This window comes from Bos grunniens, chromosome 9 (genome assembly GCF_055505025.1).
Source record: "Bos grunniens cultivar Pamir isolate PY7600 chromosome 9, Bosgru_T2T1.0, whole genome shotgun sequence".
NCBI classification, from domain to species: Eukaryota; Metazoa; Chordata; class Mammalia; order Artiodactyla; family Bovidae; genus Bos; species Bos grunniens.
In genome coordinates this window covers 69152356-69170937 of record NC_141173.1, presented here as the reverse complement: position 1 = coordinate 69170937, position 18582 = coordinate 69152356, and the positions used below count along the sequence as shown (strand labels likewise).

The following is an 18582-nucleotide window of genomic DNA, read 5'->3' as shown; positions in this document are numbered from 1 at the left end:
TCCTGGGTCTCGTTAGCAGGAACTAGAAGACAGTCTCTTTGGAGCCCCACTGTAGGAGAAACTAGCATGGTAAGTCCTTTAGATCACTTCACCCAAGAGCTAAATTCCTGGGAGAGAAAAACCTAGCTCAGATCAGGTGCCTACTCTTTGGTCAGGATATCATGATATTCATGGTGCCACTAAAATTGGAATAGATGGGCCAAGAGCAAGTTTACCCCGACTATGGGGGGAATTCGGGTGATGATTCCAGGTAGTGAAAACAGCCCCTTCTAGAGCAGAGCCTGGCAAACTATAGCCTACGTGCCATATCTGGTTTGTCACATATTTTTGTATGGTCTGTGAGCTAAGAATGGCTTCCATATTTTTAAATGGCTGAAAAAAACCCCAGAAGAATGACAGTATTTTGTGACATATGAAAATTATAAACATTCAAATTTTAGTGTCCATTAGTTCAAGTATACTTCATTTTACTTAGTTCTACTTTATTGCATTTCACAGATACTATATATTTTTTTAATAAAGGTTTGTAGCAACCCAGCATTATAAGATGACGGTTAACACTTTTTAGTAATAAAGCATTTTTTAATTAAGGTGTTAGGATTTTTTTTTAAACACAGTGCTATCACTCACTTAATAGACTACAGTGTAGTGTAAACGTAAATTTTATATGTACTGGGAGACCAAAAATTTTGTGACTCACTTTATTGAAATATTTGCTTTATGGCAGTGGTCTGGGTGGTCTGGAACCAAACCTGCAAGATCTCTGAGATATACCTGTTAAGTTTTATTGGAACATAGGTGCATTTCTTTAAGTATTAAGTGTGGCTTTGTGCTCTCATGCTACAACGGCAGAGTTGTGTAGCTGTAACGGCCACTGTATGGCCCCCCAGGCCTTAAATATTTCAAAGTTGGGTGTTTATAGAATTTCCACACCTTACTCTAGAGTCTCCCTGGTCAAAGTATGATATGAAAACTGGTATCCATACTATCAAGCCTCACTCCAGATCTACTGAGTCGAAATCCACACTCTTACAGGATCCCTGGGTGATACAAAGACATGCTGAAGTTAGAGAAGCACTGCCTTGGAGAAGATAAATTTGATCCTGGGGTAAGAAGACCTGTTTTGTTACTGTGCTTGCTTATCACTAACCAGTATGTTTGAGGCATTGTGATTCATAGTCATTTAAAAAATTTTATTTATATTTAATTGGAGGATAACTGCTTTACAGTATTGTGTTGGTTTCTGCCATGCATCAACATGAATCAGCCATAGGTATCCATATGTACCCTCTCTCTTAAACCTCTCTCACACCTCCCACCCAATCCCATCCCATCCCTCTAGGTTGTCACAGAGCACAGGGTTTGAGAACCTTGTGTCATGCAGCAAACTCCCACTGGCTGTCTATTTTACATATGGTAATGTATGTGCTTTAATGCTGCTCTCTCAATTCTCTCACCCTTTCCTTCCCCCACTGTGTCCACTAGTCTGTTCTTTTTATCTGTGTCTCTATTGCTGCTCTGCAAACATTTCTCCAAAGAAGACATGCAGATGGCTAATAAACACATGAAAAGATGCTCAACATAGCTCATTATTAGAGAAATGCAAATGAAAACAACAAGGAGTTATCATTTCACATCAATTAAAATAGCCATCACCAAAAAATCTACAGACAACTACGGCTGGGGAAAAGGGAACCCTCTTGCACGGTTGTGAATGTCAATTGATACAACCACTACAGAGAACAGTATGGAGATATCTTAAAAAACTAGCACTAAAACTACCGCTGCTACTGCTGCTGCTAAATCGTGTCCGACTTAGCACACTTCAGTCATGTCCGACTCTGTGCGACCCCATAGACGGCAGCCCACCAGGCTCCCCCATCCCTGGGATTCTCCAGGCAAGAGCACTGGAGTGGGTTGCCATTTCCTTCTCCAATGCATGAAAGTGAAAAGTGAAAGTGAAGTCGCTCAGTCATGTCCGACTCTTAGTGACCCCATGGACTGCAGCCTACCAGGCTCCTCCATCCATGGGATTTTCCAGGCAAGAGTACTGGAGTGGGGTGCAATTGCCTTCTCCGAAAACTACCGTAGTCATTGTTAATTAGGTTCTTTTCTATTTTCAAATGCCACAAATATGTTAAATCTACCTTAGATAATAGAGGTTTATTGTAAGAATACCCAGGAAGGAAGGAAGAGCAAAATAATAGTCCACCTAGCCTCAGGGAGATCTGTGGGAGGCAGCTGCTAGAGTAAAAGTCCCAGTGGTCACCCTAGTGATGACCAGAATCTCTGATGATTGAAAACCTGTCGCAGATGGCCATTGTGCTTAAGCCTCAGCCACTCCATCTCCCTCTCTACCTCTGGGTTTCTGCTTACTCAGAATTTCTACAATCTCTTACTCTTGGCCATCCCTAAGAATCTGATTTTGTGAAAGTGCTGCACTCAGTATGCCAGCAAATTTGGAAAACTCAGCAGTGGCCACAGGAGTGGGAAAGGTCAGTTTTCATTACAGTCCCAAAGAAGGGCAATGACAAAGAATGTTCAAACTACCGTACAATTGCACTTATTTCATATGCTAGCAAAGTAATGCTCAAAATTCTTCAAGCCAGGCTTCAATAGTTCATGAACCAAGAACTTCCAGATGTTCAAGCTGGATTTAGAAAAGGCAGAGGAACCAGAGATCAAACTGCCAACATCGATGAATCATAGAAAAAGCAAGAGAATTCCAGAAAAGCATCTACTTTTGCTACATTGATTATGCTAAAGCTTTTGACTGTGTAGATCACAACAAACTGTGGAAAATTCTTAAAGATATAGGAATACCATACCACCTTACCTGCTTTCTATGAAACCTGTATTCAGGTCAAGAAGCAACAGTTAGAACCGTACATGAAACAAAGGACTGGTTCAAAATCGGGAAAGGAGTACATCAAGGCTGAATATTGTCACCCTGCTTATGTAACTTAAATGCATAGTACATCATGAGAAATGCTAGGCTGGAAGAAGCACAAGCTAGAATCAAGATTGCCGGGAGAAATATCAATAACCTTAGATATGCAGATGACACCACCCTTAGGGCAGAAAGTGAAGAAGAACTAAAGAGCCTCTTGATGAAAGTGAAAGAGGAGGGTGAAAAAGCTGGCTTAAAACTTGACATTCAAAAAATGAAGATCATGGCATCTGGTCCTATCACTTCATGGGAAGTAGATGGGGAAACAATGGAAACAGTGAGAGACTTTATTTTCTTGGGCTCCAAAATCACTGTAGATGATAGCTGCAGTCGTGAAATTAAAAGATGCTTGCTCCTTGGAAGAACAGCTATGACCAACCTAGACAGCATATTAAAAAGCAGAGACATTACTTTGCTAACAAAGGTCCATCTGTGGTTTTTCCAGTAGTCATGTATGGATGTGAGAATTGGACCATAAAAAAAGCTGAGTGCTGAAGAATTGATGCTTTTAAACTGTGGTGTTGGAAGAGACTCTTGACAGTCCCTTGGACTGCAAGGAGATCAAACCAGTCAATCCTAAAGGAAATCAGTCCTGAATATTCATTGGAAGGACTGATGCTGAAGCTGAAGTTCCAATACTTTGGCCATCTGTTGCGAAGAACTGACTCATTTGAAAAGATCCTGATGCTGGGAAAGATTGAAGGCGGGAAAAGAAGGGGACTATAGAGGATGAGATGGTTGGATCATACCACTGACTCAATGGACATGAGTTTAAGCAAGCTCTGGAAGATGGTGAGGGACAGGGAAGCCTGGCGTGCTGCAATTCATGGGGTCACAGAGAAAGGGACAAAACTGAGTGACTAAACAAAGAAGAATCTTAGAGGAGTCCAGGTATTTTCAGTAAGAGAATAGAATTGGATAGAAAAAGTGTGTATTATAAAATAAAAAGAATGAAATAAGGACTCAGTTCAGTTCAATCACTCAGTGAAATTAAAAAATGAAATTTTACCCCTCAATACTGATAGTATGAAAGAAAGTGAAACTTTTAATAAGTCAGTCTTGTCTGACTCTTTGTGACCCAATGGACTGTAGCCCACCAGGCTCCTCTACCCATAGTATCCTATAGGCAAGAATACTGGAGTGGGTTGCTGTGCTCTTCTCTAGATCTTCCTGACTCAGGCAGGTCTCCTGCACTGCAGGAAGATTCTTTACCATCTGAGCCACCAGGGAAGCCACTCATAATATGTCATCAGTTAAATACTCTATGACTTCAAACTCTTATCTGAACCTTCTTTCTCTCACTATAGCCTGACTCTCCCTTGAGGACTCAGCTTACCCTGAAATCCTGACAAGTGATGATTGCTTCCTTTGCTATATTACACAAACTGCTTGGCCTTGAGGTAGAATGAAAGTCCATATCCTTGCTTCCCATTGCCATTTCTAGGGGGGAAAAAACCCACTTCTTAAAACAAATATGCAAAAATACCCCCAAAAGTCTATTTTGGAGGAGACATATGCCATCTGGCTTCCCTGGTGGCTCAGACGGTAAAGCCTCTGCCTGCGATGTGGGAAACCAGGGTTCGATTCCTGGGTCGGGAAGATCCCCTGGAGAAGGAAATGGCAATCCACTCCAGCACTCTTGCCTGGAAAATCCTATGGACGGAGGAGACAGATAGGCTATAGTCCATGGGGTCGCAAAGAGTTGGACACGACTGAGCGACTTCACATTCACGTTTATGCCATCTGACTCAGGGTTATAGTAGAGTGTTGTGTAGCCAGAACCTGCAGAAGGTGGGAGGATGATGGCCGTGGCCCAAGGAAGGGCGCCATTTGTAATTTGCACAGAGACAGACCTGCCTAAGCCAGGTTTAGGCAAGGCTGCCCATATCAACAGGGTGATTTCCTAATTTCTGTGACGGCACCCACTGTATGGACTAGCAGCCACCCCGAGAGACCACTTCATCTCATTACTGTAGTTATCTACAGTATTTCTTTCATTCACTGTAAGTTTTATCCCTGAGTTATTACCGTTCTCTCTACCACTACCTTAGTCATCATCATCTTCCTATATCAATACCCATACAGGAACAAATTACCCATAATGTAACTGCTTCCAAAATTTCAGTGTCAGGTATCCTGTTGTTAAACCACTCCCTGATACCTTTCCAGATCACACCCCGCAGTATGTCTATTTCAACAATTCTTCAAGCCCATCAAAAATCTCCCTTCAGCATCCACACCTTGGATAAAACCTATATAGACTGATGGCACTTCATATTATATCTCAAAGTATTCAAATATTATCCCAATATAATTTTGCAATGTTAATTCTATCTCTTTAATCTCTGTACTCCCTAAGATGTCTACTTCATGCCTTCACTTCTGTTTCTTAAACTCCAAAATATCTTCCCCATTCTCATTCTTAGCCTATGACTTTGCTTTATATTTTATCAAGCAAGGATGTCCTCATTATCCTTTCACCAACCTGTATTTCAAGGAGAGTTGATGGTCTGAGATTTTACCCTACCTGTTAGCTAATAGCTTATCACAGAGCCGTGAATGCCAACAGGAGACGCATGACCCCTGGGTAGGGAGACAAAGACTTTATCACTCATAGCATGGCAGACAACACATGCGTCAGCACATTTACTATCAGCGCCCTTTGTCCCATGCCCGTCGCAGGTGAGCCCAGATGGATGCTTATGCATGCTATCGGTTGTGTTATAGGAAAGGAATCCTCAGACTAGGGGCCCATATCTTTTATAATAGGTAGCAGGTTAGCCTACCTTTTTCTCCAGAGAGAGACAAAATCACAGTTTTCCAAGACGGTTCATTACACCAACATTCTTGAAAAGATATTTGGACGTAAATGAGTCAGTGCCTCTGTTTTCAAAATGTGCAAAACCATGAGCAACTCATGAATCGTCTCTCAATATTACTTGGTTCTGGACCACAGTCATTCTTCTGTCTAAGGCTCCTATACAAACTCTCCTTGTATAGAGGGAATCCCATCTCTTTTGCTTACTCTTTGATATCTCTCTTTCAGTTTCTTTTCTCTACTAGATCATTCATATCATCAACCACAACTAAACACTGTAGTAATTCCCATAATTTTTAAAAGGAGCAGAAAGAAAAAAACTTTCTTGACCTCATGTCTTCCTCCAACATCTGACTTGTTTCTTTTTTCTCTCTCACAAATTCACATGCACCATTTTTCCTCAGTCTCATTTTCTTCACCTTCCACCTCTCATTTTTGAATCTACCCTAGTCAAGTTCTAGTCCCACCTCTCCACTGAAAAACTGTTTTTGTCAAAGCTGTTGATGACCACCCCATTGCTTAATCCAGTGGTCAATTCTGAAGCCTCATCTGAATCTCATCAACATTTGACACAGTTAATTAGTCTCATCTTCTTGAAACACTTTCTTCACTTGTCTTCCAAATCCTCCTAATTTACTCCCTGTATCACTGCCTACGTGCCTCTCTTCAGTCTTCTTTATTCACTTCCATCGTGATCTCATCCTGCGTGGTGACTTTAAATACCATCCGTACTCTGATGACTCCTGAATGTATTTCTACTGCCTTAGCCTCCCCCAAACAGAGATTCTTATATATGACTGTGTACTTTACTTTTTCTCTTAGATGCTTAAGTTTAACAAGTCCAAAACAAAGTCTTAATCTACTAATTCCCTCCCTGAAACCCTCTATAGGTCCTAATTATCCTACAATTTTGCCTATTTCCATAAGGTCACCACCATTAACAAGGTGTTCACACTCAAAACCATGGAACCATCCCTGATTCCTTCCTGACATCCTCATAAATAATCATCAATAAATCCTATGGATTTTACCTACTAAATGTATTCAAAAGCCACCATCTCCACAAATGTTCCATTACAAGCTGCCATCATGTCTTCCATGGTTTACTGTAACAATCTTCTAACTAGCCCCCTATTCTATTCCCCGTGCAGCATTCTGAGTGTTAAAAATCCTCAATGACTTGTCATCACACTCAGAATAAAATCCTAGTTCCTTGCTCTGGTCTCCAAGGACTTACATAACGTATATAAAATTCCAGGTCCTTGCCATGGTCTCCAAGGACTCCCGTAATGTACATGCTCCACCACCTCTCGGACTTCACTCTTCCACTTCCCCACTATGCTCCAAACACAGAAAACTCTTCCTGATTCCTCAAACACTCCACACATGCTCTTCCCACAGAACCTTTGCTTTTGAAGTTCCTTCTGTGTGGAAAAGCCCTCCCCTAGATAACTGCATGACTCATTTTCGCACTTCTTTCAGATTTCTGCTCAAATGTCTCTTTAGTAGAAAGAACTTACTTGAACACCACATCCCAAAATAGCATAATCTGTCCATTACTCTCTATCCTCTTATCTGCTTTATTTCTCTTGTGGCACTTAGCACTGACATTATATAGCTAGTGAATTTCAGTGACTCTAAGATATTATCGGTTGAAACATGTGCCATTATTTTATATACCCATCGAGAAAGAGAAACTCTGACAAATAAAATCATGTCATCTTTCTTATCGCTGAGAATTTTTATTTTATACTCATTGGAATTGGTCTTTTAGGCTTATTTAGACTTTTTTTAAAAATCATATATCCTTCACACACAAAAAAGAAAACTATAAGCAAAATAAATCAATTAAATTATATCTAGGACATCTTTACAATTGGAATTCAATATTCTGATATATTCTTCATCTCATACTCAATGTCACTGTTTTTCCACCCACTATCTCACTAATAAAATGGAACACAGCTTAATCTACTTGCTAGTGGCTTTCTTTTCTAGGACTCATAAAGCAAGAAATATGGAATTGTGGTCATTCTTCAAATAATATTACTTGCTTCTCTAATATCAAATTTATGTCTCATTGCTCTATTTCTGAGCCTGGATGTTTACCAATAACTTTTCTTTTTCAGCTATATCAGAATACCACATTTTGAAGATATTTTAAACAGCATTTAAAGTCCACATATTCAGTACCAACAATGCATGTAATTCAATTGTGTTTATAGTTACAAACAGATAACTAAGTTCACACAGAAAAATGACTCTGACTGCTCCCTGTCCAACTGTGGTTATAAGAGGCCAATGACTTTAAAATGCATTCCATTTTTTTCCGGAAATTTAAAATGTGAAAAAATGCATGTCTCCAAATCAATTAAATATAATAATATTTGTCTCTACCACTAGAATATGAGTACTGGGAGGGCAGGAAATTGTTTTGTTTTGTTCACTGACTATATTCTCATCATCTAGCAGTGTCTTTGAAAAATAGTATAAGTTCAAGAAGTGTCTATTGAATAAATGAATAGATAAACTTCTGCCTTTACTACTAATAATTAACTCTAGTATTTCACACTTAAAATCCCCAAGATGAAAAGTTCAATTGACTTAATTACCATTCAGTATAAGCTACCCCTGCTGGGGAGACAACTAGCTGTAGGCAGATCTCCCTCGATCTCTGACAAGCCGTCTGGTCATTCACACATGTGGCCGGCCATCTTTGACGTTGTTACCCACCTTAGAACTCTGCTTACAGTAACCATGGCTTCCATTGGGAAACCTAGAAAAAGAAAGAAAATTCAGCTCTCAGAAACCTGTGAGGTTTTATAACAACAAGTCATCATGGTGGAAGGACAGGCTTCTTTGCCTAAGCTAGAAACCCATGCCTAGATTCCTCCTGCGGAGGTATTCCAAGCCGTCACCCTTCCTTAGACCTTCACCACCCCTGAGAAACTGCCAGGGACCCTTGGCCCCTTTCTCATTCCCAGGCTACAGAACTTCCTCTTCTTCTTGTCAGTCTCTTAGAATCATTCTTCCTCATTGTCGTTATAGCCACATTGCAAAAGCCCTTCAATGGGCATTACCCACAAAATGCTGACCTCAGGTATCTTCCCCAAAATTGTTGATCAAGGAATTTAAGTCTGGCTACTGGCATAAAATAGTGTAATGGAATACAGGAGAATACCAGAGAATATAGAATATAAGAGAATACAGGAGAACATGTGTATATTGGCTTTATGTTATTACCATATATGACTGGCAGTATATCATTCTGCCAGTCTTCTCATCCGGTTGTCTCCCAAGACAGGACCCAGGTTCCAGTTGGGTTCTCCATATTGTCGTGTACAAAGCGGCACCTGACTTGAGACTGAGCACTTGATTTTAGCCCTAGCTGCTCAGAACGATGCCTGTTCTATCCTGCTGCTTTACTTTCCTGTGTAGTATAGGTACCTCCAGACCCAGATAATGTCAAAAGAGGAAGGCCAGAAGTACGACGATTATCTGATATTTCCTATAATTCTCAACCTTTAAATTATGTTACTATAAGCCATATAAAGGTGGCAATGACATGTATATTAATTTTATTTCATTCATATACAATAGTCCTCGCCTTTTCCACAGGGCATGTATCCTAGGACCCCCAGTAGATGCCCTGCTGAGAACTCTATATAGGCTATGTTTTTTTCCTTTACATACATACCTATGATAAAATTTAATTTATAATTAGTCACATTAAGAGACTGGGCTTCCCAGGTGGCACTAGAAATAAAGAACTCCGATGCGGGAGTCATAAGAGACACAGGTTTGATCCGTGGGTCAGGAAGACCCTCTGAAGGAAAGCATGGCAACCCACTCCAGTATTCTTGTCTGGCCCATGGACAGAGTTGCCTGATGGGCTACAGTCCATAGGGTTGCAAAGAGTCAGCCACTACTGAAGCAACTCAGCATGAATGCACAGTAAGAGATTAACAACCATAACTCAAAATAGAACAATATAGCAATATACTGTGATGAAAGGTATGTGAATGTTGTGTGGTCTCTGTCTGGAAGCATCTTATTGTACAAATTTAATGTCTTTTCCATCCAAAATAAGCAGTCGTCCCTCACTGTGGCCATTTCTTTTGCTGTTTGAGGTATAACAGCAAAACTAGCACAAATTTCTTTTACTGTCTTCACTATTTCATAGACAGAAGATTCATTCTTACTGTAGAATTTAGCAATCTCAGCAAAAGAGTGTTTATCTCTCCTTGTGAAGTCTAGAACTGTCACCCTTTCACTTAAAGGAAATACTTAGGCATATCTAAATTGCCAGCATCACTACTCTTATGCTTCGAGGGCATTAAATACAATAAGAGTGACTTGAACACAAGCACTGTGATACTAGGACAGTGGATCTGATAACGGAGATGGCTACTAAATGACTAATGTGGGGCGGGAGGGAATACCCTGAACTAAAAGTGTGACTCACTTCCTGGGTGGGACATAGAAAGACCCTGCGAGATTTCATCACTCTACTCAGAATGGCACACAATTTAAAACTCATGAATTGTTCCTTTCTGCAACTTTCCATTTAATATTTTCAGATCACAGTTGTCCGTGGGTAAATGAAATCGTGGAAAGCAAATCAGCAGATGAGGAGGGACTTGCCTATCGCCTGATTCCATGAGGAATTTAAGGCAGCTGAGGAATATAAGGAAGATATTTAATGATGAACGTTGAAACAAAAAGGGGTTGCTGCTTAACCTGGAAATTCAATTTAGCAGAGTGGTTCATTCAAAATGTTCCAGTTAAGTAAGATTTAATTATGTTTTATATTTGTATTTACCAATATAACATTTGTTCTTACTCATGCAGTGGAGAGAGTTCTTGAATGATTTGTCAAGCTAGAGAGGAAAAAGGTTCTGTTTTTGTTTTACAACAAGGTAATTAGTATTTCCCTGTTACTTTTCTAAATTTTCAGACATTTCTAAGGCACCAAAACAGAGGGGAGAAGAGAGGCAGGCAATGGAAGTAACATGTTTTAAAATATATTACCTGGGCCAATAATTTTAAAAACAGTATAAACTAAAACACTCTATTTCATGTGGAGATAATTCATGTGAGTTTTTGGCTGAGATAACAAAGACCGACAACAAAACAGTGGTTTCTAAAATCTTTGATATTCTAAGGGGACGTACTGCTGCTGCTGCTAAGTCACTTCAGTCGTGTCCGACTCTGTGTGACCCCAGAGATGGCAGCCCATCAGGCTCCCCCGTCCCTGGGATTCTCCAGGCAAGAACACTGGAGTGGGTTGCCATTTCCTTCTCCAATGCATGAAAGTGAAAAGGGAAAGTGAAGTCACTCAGTCGTGTCCGACTGTCCGCGACCTCATGGACTGCAGCCTACCAGGCTCCTCCATCCATGGGATTTTCCAGGCAAGAGTACTGGAGTGGGGTGCCATCGCCTTCTCCAAAGAGGAGGTACTAGACTGCCCCTGTTAAAACTGGTTACTTAAATCCCTATTTCATTATTCACCTAAAGGCACCTTTTTGAAGTTAAAGATGCAAAAAGAGAGAAAGAGAGAATTTCTTTGGAGAAGGTTGTTGCAAACTTTGGGGTTTCCCTGACTACACTTTGTCCAGAGAGGAAAATGGTGTCTTGTCATTCCCTCTTTACCTTAAGCCAAGCTGGAGAGGGGCCTGTATGCGAATCTCTTAGAGAAGTTAACCTATGCTTCCAGAAGGTGAGGAGCATGAAGCCTGGTGGAGAAGCTGTAGTGGAGCAGCCTGAGCAAGAGAGGGAAAGAGATGTACTGAGGATTTCCTGCTTTTTTTTTTTTTAGCAATAGTGAACACGGACTCATATGTAGCTCTGGGGGACTACAGTAAGGCTATGTGGGCCTAACTTAGATATTTGTTGAATCAGGTTCAATAGCACTTCCTGGAAGGAAGTTCTGGTGATGCTCTGGGACTAATGGATGAAGCCTATATAGCCTGCAGGATTAGAGGCATTACCTAAATGTGGGCGACTACAGTGGGAGGCCTTCCGTAAGAAGCGCCTTCAAGAAATCTAGGAAATCTATCCATTAGAGGAATGGTTTGCACGTTTGTATCCCCCTGCCTCAAAATTTATATATTGAAATCCTTATTCCCAATAGGATGATATTAAAAGGTGGGACATTTGGGAGATGCTCAGTCATGAAGGAGGAGTGTTCATGAGTGGAATTAATGCCCTTATGAAAGAAACCCCCTCACTGCTCCCTAGTCAGGTTCATCCACGTTGTTGCATATGAAAGAATTACTCTCTTTTTTAAGGAGGCCAAATAATATTCCATCATATAAATCACATTTCCTTTATCCTTTCATCTGTCAGTGGACAGTGTGTTGTTTCCATAAATTGCTTATAGTGAACAGTGCTGCAATGAACATGAAATTGCAGATATCTCTTTGAGATCCTGATTTCAATTCTTTTGATAGATGCCCAGGCATAAGATTGTTGAATCATATGGTACAGTACTTCTATTTTTAATTTTAGGAGGAATCTCTATACTGTTGTGGTAGTGGCTGTACCAGTTTACATTTCCACCAACAGTGTAAGAAAGTTCTAATTTTCCCACATTCTCACCAACAATATTTTTCATTTTTATAATAGCCATCCTAATATTTTGATAAGTGAAATAAGCCATATCTATCTATCTATATAAAATCACAAATATTGCATGATTCCTTTTGTATGAGGTACCTCAGTTCAGTTCAGTTCAGTCACTCAGTCATGTCCAGCTCTTTGCGACCCCATGAATTGCAGCACACCGGGCCTCCCTGTCCATCACCAACTCCCAGAGTTCACTCAAACTCATGTCCATCAAGTCTGTGATGCCATCCAGCCATCTCATCCTCTGTCGTCCCCTTCTCCTCCTGCCCCCAATCCCTCCTAGCATCAGAGTCTTTTCCAATGAATCAACTCTTCACATGAAGTGGCCAAAGTGTTGGCGTTTCAGCTTTAGCATCATTCCTTCCAAAGAACAGCCAGGGCTGATCTCCTTCAGAATGGACTGGTTGGATCTCCTTGCAGTCCGGGGGACTCTCAAGAGTCTTCTCCAACACCACAGTTCAAAAGCATCAATTCTTTGGCGCTCAGCTTTCTTCACAGTCCAACTCTCACATCCATACATGACCACAGGAAAAACCATAGCCTTGACTAGACGGACCTTTGTTGGCAAAGTAATATCTCTGCTTTTGAATATGCTATCTAGGTTGGTCATAACTTTCCTTCCAAGGAGTAAGCGTCTTTTAATTTCATGGCTGCAGTCACCATCTGCAGTGATTTTGGAGCCCAGAAAAATAAAGTCTGACACTGTTTCCACTGTTTCCCCATCTATTTCCCATGAAGTGATGGGACCAGATGCCATGATCTTAGTTTTCTGAGGTACCTAAAACAGTCAAATTCATAGAAGCAGAGAGTAGAAAGATGGTTCCCAGGGGCTGTGGGTTGGGTAAATGGGGAGTTGATGTTCAATGGGTATAAGATTTCAGTTATGCAAAATGAATGCATTCTAGAGATGAGTTTACCTGTATTGCCTGTAGCTAACAGTACTGGACTGTGTACTAAAAATTAATGCTAAGTAGGTAGATCTCATGCTAAGTGTTTTTACCACACACACACACACACACAAAGGGTTGGAAGGGATGAGAAAACTTTTTCAGATGATGAATATGTTTATTACCTTTACTGTGGTATATGTGTGTGTCCAAAGACACCAAATTGTATATATTAAATATGTGCAGGGTTTTGTATATCAATTATACCTCAATAAAGCTTTTTTTTTTTTTTAAAGAGGCATATTTAGTGTGAACTCTGCAGGCTAATAGGTCACATTCTAATCCTGCTCTCCGTGTCATTCATACCAGGGATCTGACATTATCTCCTGGAAAAAATGTCAAATAGCCTTGAATGACAATGTAACCATATAATTACCTTCCTTTGTTCTTTTTCCCAGTTAACTGTTTTACGAGGCTTAGTTCTTTTCCTACACATATTTCTGTTTTTTGTAGTGCTTATCTGCATACCCTTTGCCACCACAAGCTAAAATGTAGATAAACTATGTTTTAAAAAAAGACTTTATTTTTTAAGAGTAGTTTTAGGGTCAGTAAAAAACAAAGTTACTGTAACTGAGAATTATACATATATAACTTTGTTTTATATATATAATATATACTTTATATATATAATTTTGTTACATATATATTACCACTGTATTTATTTTTATTGTGGTAAAGTGTACATAACAAAGGTTATCATTTTAAGCATTTCAGGTACAGTTCAGTGGCATTAAGTATATTCACATTGTCATGCAACCATCACCATCATTCATCTCCAGAATTTGTCATCATCCTAAACTGAAGCTCTGCCCATTAAACAGGAATTCCCCATCAGTTTTGGAAAACACTGTTTTACTTTCTGTCCTATCAATTTGACTACTCTAAGTATTTTATGGAAATGGAATCATAATATTTGCTCTTTTGCATCTGGCTTTTTCACTAAATATAATGTTTTCAATATTCATCTGTGTTGTAGCATGTGCCAGAATTTCCTTTTTAAGGCTGAATAATACACCATTGTTTATATGTGTCACATTTTATTTATCCATTCATCTGATGGTAGACATTTGGGTTATTTCCACCTGAAGGCTCTACACATGGACATCACCAGATGGTCAATACTGAAATCAGATTGATTATATTCTTTGCAACCAAAGATAGAGAAGCTTTATACAGTCAGCAAAAACAAGACTGGGAGCTGACTGTGGCTCAGGTCATGAACTCCTTACTGCAAAATTCAGATTTAAATTGAAGAAAGTAGGGAAAACCACTAGACCATTCAGGTATGCTGCTGCTGTCACTTCAGTCGTGTCCAACCCTGTGTGATCCCATAGACAGCAGCCTACCAGGCTTCTCTGTCCCTGGGATTCTCCAGGCAAGAACACTGGAGTGGATTCAGGTATGACCTAAATCAAATCCCTTACGATTATACAGTGGAAGTGAGAAATAGATTCAAGGGATTAGATCTAATAGACAGAGTGCCTGAAGAACTATGGATGGAGGTTCATGACACTGTACAGGAGGCAGGGATCAAGACCATCCCCAAGAAAAAGAAATGCAAAAAGGTCAAATGGTTGTCTGAGGAGGCCTTACAAATAGCTGTGAAAAGAAGAGAAGTGAAAGGCAAAGGAGAAAAGGAAAGATAACCCATTTGAATGCAGAGTTCACAAGAATAGCAAGGAGAGATAAGAAAGCCTTCCTCAGTGATCAAGGCAAAGAAACAGAGGAAACAATAGAATGGGAAAAACTAGAGATCTCTTCAAGAAAATTAGAGATACCAAGGGAACATTTCATGCAAAGATGGGCACAATAAAGGACAGAAATGGTATGGACCTAACAGAAGCAGAAGATGTTAAAAAGAGGTGTCAAAAATACACAGCAGAACTATACAAAAAAGACCTTCACTATCACACCCTAGGTATGATCACTCACATAGAGCCAGGTATCCTGGAATGCAAAGTAAAGTGAGCCTTAGGAAGCATCACTATGAACAAAGTTAGTAGAGGTGATGGGATTCCAGTTGAGCTTTTTCAAATCCTAAAAGATGATGCTGTGCAAGTGTTGCACTCAATATGCCAGCAAACTTGGAAAACTCAGCAGTGGCCATAGGACAGAAAAAGGTCAGTTTTCATTCCAATCCCAAATAAAGGCAGTGCCAAAGAATGCTCACACTACCACACAACTGTACTCATCTCACACGCTAGTAAAGTAATGCTCAAAATTCTCCAAGCCAGGCTTCAACAATAAGCCAGGCTTCGCAAGTGGACTGTGAACTTCCAGATGTTCAAGCTGGTTTTAGAAAAGGCAGAGGAACCAGAGATCAAACTGCTCCCATACACGGATCATCGAAAAAGCAAGAGTTCCAGCAAAACATCTATTTCTGCTTTATTGACTATGTCAAAGCCTTTGTGTGGTTCACAATAAACTGTGGAAAATTCTGAAAGAGATGGGAATACCAGACCACCTTACCTGCCTTCTGAGAAATCTGTATGCAGGTCAGGAAGCAACAGTTAGAACTGGACATGGAACGACAGACTGGTTCCAAATAAGGAAAGGAGTACGTCAAGGCTGTATATTGTCACCCTGGTTATTTAACTTATATGCAGAGTACATCATGAGAAATGCTGGGCTGGAAGAAACACAAGCTGGAATCAAGATTTCCGGGAGAAATATGAATAACCTCAGATATGCAGATGACACCACCCTTATGGCAGAAAGTGAAGAACAAAAGAGCCTCTTGATCAAAGTGAAAGAGGAGAGTGAAAAAATTGGCTTAAAGCTCAACATTCAGAAAACTAAGATCATGGCACCTGGTCCCATCATTTCATGGCAAACAGATGGGTAAACCATGGAAAACAGTGACAGACTTAATTTTTGGGGGGCTCCACAATCACTGCATATGGTGACTGAAGCCATGAAATTAAAAGATGCTTGCTTCTTGGAAGAAAAGTTATGACCAACCTGCTGCTGCTGCTGCTAAGTTGCTTCAGTAGTTTCCGACTCTGTGCGACCACATAGACAGCAGCCACCAGGCTCCACCGTCCCTGAGATTCTCCAGGCAAGAACACTGGAGTGGGTTGCCATTTCCTTCTCCAATGCATGAAACTGAAAAGTGAAAGTGAAGTCGCTCAGTTGTCCGACTCTTTGCGACCCCATGGACTGCAGCCTACCAGGCTCCTCTGTCCATGGGATTTTCCAGGCAAGAGTACTAGAGTGGGGTGCCATTGCCTTCTCCAATGACCAATCTAGATGGTATATTAAAAAGCAGTGCCATTACCTTGCTGACAAAGGTCCATATAGTCAAAGCTATGGTTTTTCTAGTAGTCATGCATGGATGTGTGAGTTGGACTATAAAGACAGCTGAGCACTAAAGAATTGATGCTTTTGAACTGTGGTGTTGGAGAAGACTCTTGAGAGTCCCTTGTACTTCAAGGAGATCCAACCAGTCCATCCTAAAGGAAATCAGTCCTGAATATTCATTGGAAGGATTAATGCTGAAGCTGAAACTCGAATACTTTGGCCACCTGATGCGAAGAACTGACTCATTGGAAAAGACCCTGATGCTCAGAAAGATTGAAGGTGGGAGGAGAAGGGGATGACAAAGGATGATATGGTTGGATGGCATCACTAACTCAAAGGACATGAGTTTGAGTAAACTCCTGGAGTTGGTGATGTTCAGGGAGGCCTGGCATGCTGCAATGCATGGGGTCCCAGAGAGTCGGAAACAATTAAGCAACTGAACTGAACTGGAGTTAACCCTCCAGGCTCCTCTGTCCATGGGATTCTCCATGCAAGAATACTCTGCCTATGACTGGGCTAGCTCTGGGCTTACTTGGAATACTTATCACCACGTGACACTTACTCGTTCTTTATTCAGAACCTTTTGATATTTTCTTAGCCTACCCAGAGTAAGAAATCCAAAGCTTTACTTCTCTCCCAAGACTGTCCACCATGGGATTTCAGAAAAAAGTCAATGCATCCATAATGATAGCCATCCAAATTTCCTTGTTTTCCTCATTGTGTGGAAAGGAGTTGTTTGCTACTTTCTAATGACAGAAAGGTTCTGCTCTGTCTTATACCCTTCGGTTGTTTCTTCTGCTCCTTAGACCCCACAGCTTGACCCAGGTGAAGTGCTTAGGAAACCCAAAACCACAGTCAGGAAACAACTTACTGTAGGGTATGTTTACTGCTGAGAAGCAAATTGGTAGTGCAGAGAATCTACTGGGAAAAACATATCAGAACACAGAACAAAATACAAAGAGGTGGAATCAATGAGGGAAAGGAAAATATGAAGACAGATTTAGGAAACACAACAAGGGATTAATTCAACATCTGGGACTTCTGGAACTCAGAAGGAGGCAAACTGGAAATTAAATTATAAGATGAAATTTCCCTGAGTAGCAAGAGACTGAAAGTATGAATTAACGAGGTTTACCAAATTTTAGGAAAGATTACTGTAATAATAGAGAGAGACACACTTTCACTTCTAACCATGTTGGATTTAGAGGAACTAGGTTTACCCTCTCACATTAAATAATGAGAAAACCAGACAATTATATGCAATAACCATGATCAATGAGAAAAAAGGAAACAAATGACATGAACTCTACAAATGTCCTCATTTATACAGTTCGATTATCACGTTGAAATTCCTGAAATTTGAGAATAAACAATTATAAGAATAGAACATGTGGGAGACTGAGTAAACAAAAATATTCTAATACTCAGCTATGGGAGAAAGAGAAATAAAAAACAAAATATATAGGATTAAATAGAGCTTTTGTATTCTCATAATAGGTAAATATAGCTATATAGTGGTGAAGCTGATAATCCAATATTTTGGCCACATGATGCGAAGAGCTGACTCATTTGAAAAGACCCTGATGCTGGGAAAGATTGAAGGCAGGAGGAGAAGAGGACGACAGAGGATGAGATGGTTGTATGGCATCACTGACTCAATGGACATAAGTTTGGGTAAACTCTGGCAGTTGGTGATGGACAGGGAGGCCTGGCGTGCTGTGGTTCATGGGGTCATAAAGAGTCAACACGACTGAGAGACTGAACTGAACTGAACTGATAGGCTTAATCACAAACAATTTAAATATGAGAAGAAATTCTAAATTATCAAATTTTAAAAAGCAATAAAGAAAAATTTGACATTGACAGACTATGTAATGAAGAGAGGAAATAATGACAATGAGGCAAAATATCCAGAAAACATACAACATAATGGAAAGAAT

At 40.2% G+C, this 18582-nt stretch overlaps 1 long non-coding RNA gene across 2 annotated transcripts in view; it reads right to left on the bottom strand.

Annotated features, from left to right (window-relative positions):
* Positions 1-18582, bottom strand: part of LOC147366094 (uncharacterized) — a 54202-nt gene that overhangs the window by 12109 nt on the left and 23511 nt on the right. The window contains exon 2 of one of the 2 annotated variants that reach the window (XR_015132381.1): positions 8381-8544. This is a non-coding gene — a long non-coding RNA (uncharacterized LOC147366094). The remainder of the gene's footprint in view (positions 1-8380; positions 8545-18582) is intronic. The other variant, XR_015132382.1, reaches the window with a different exon arrangement.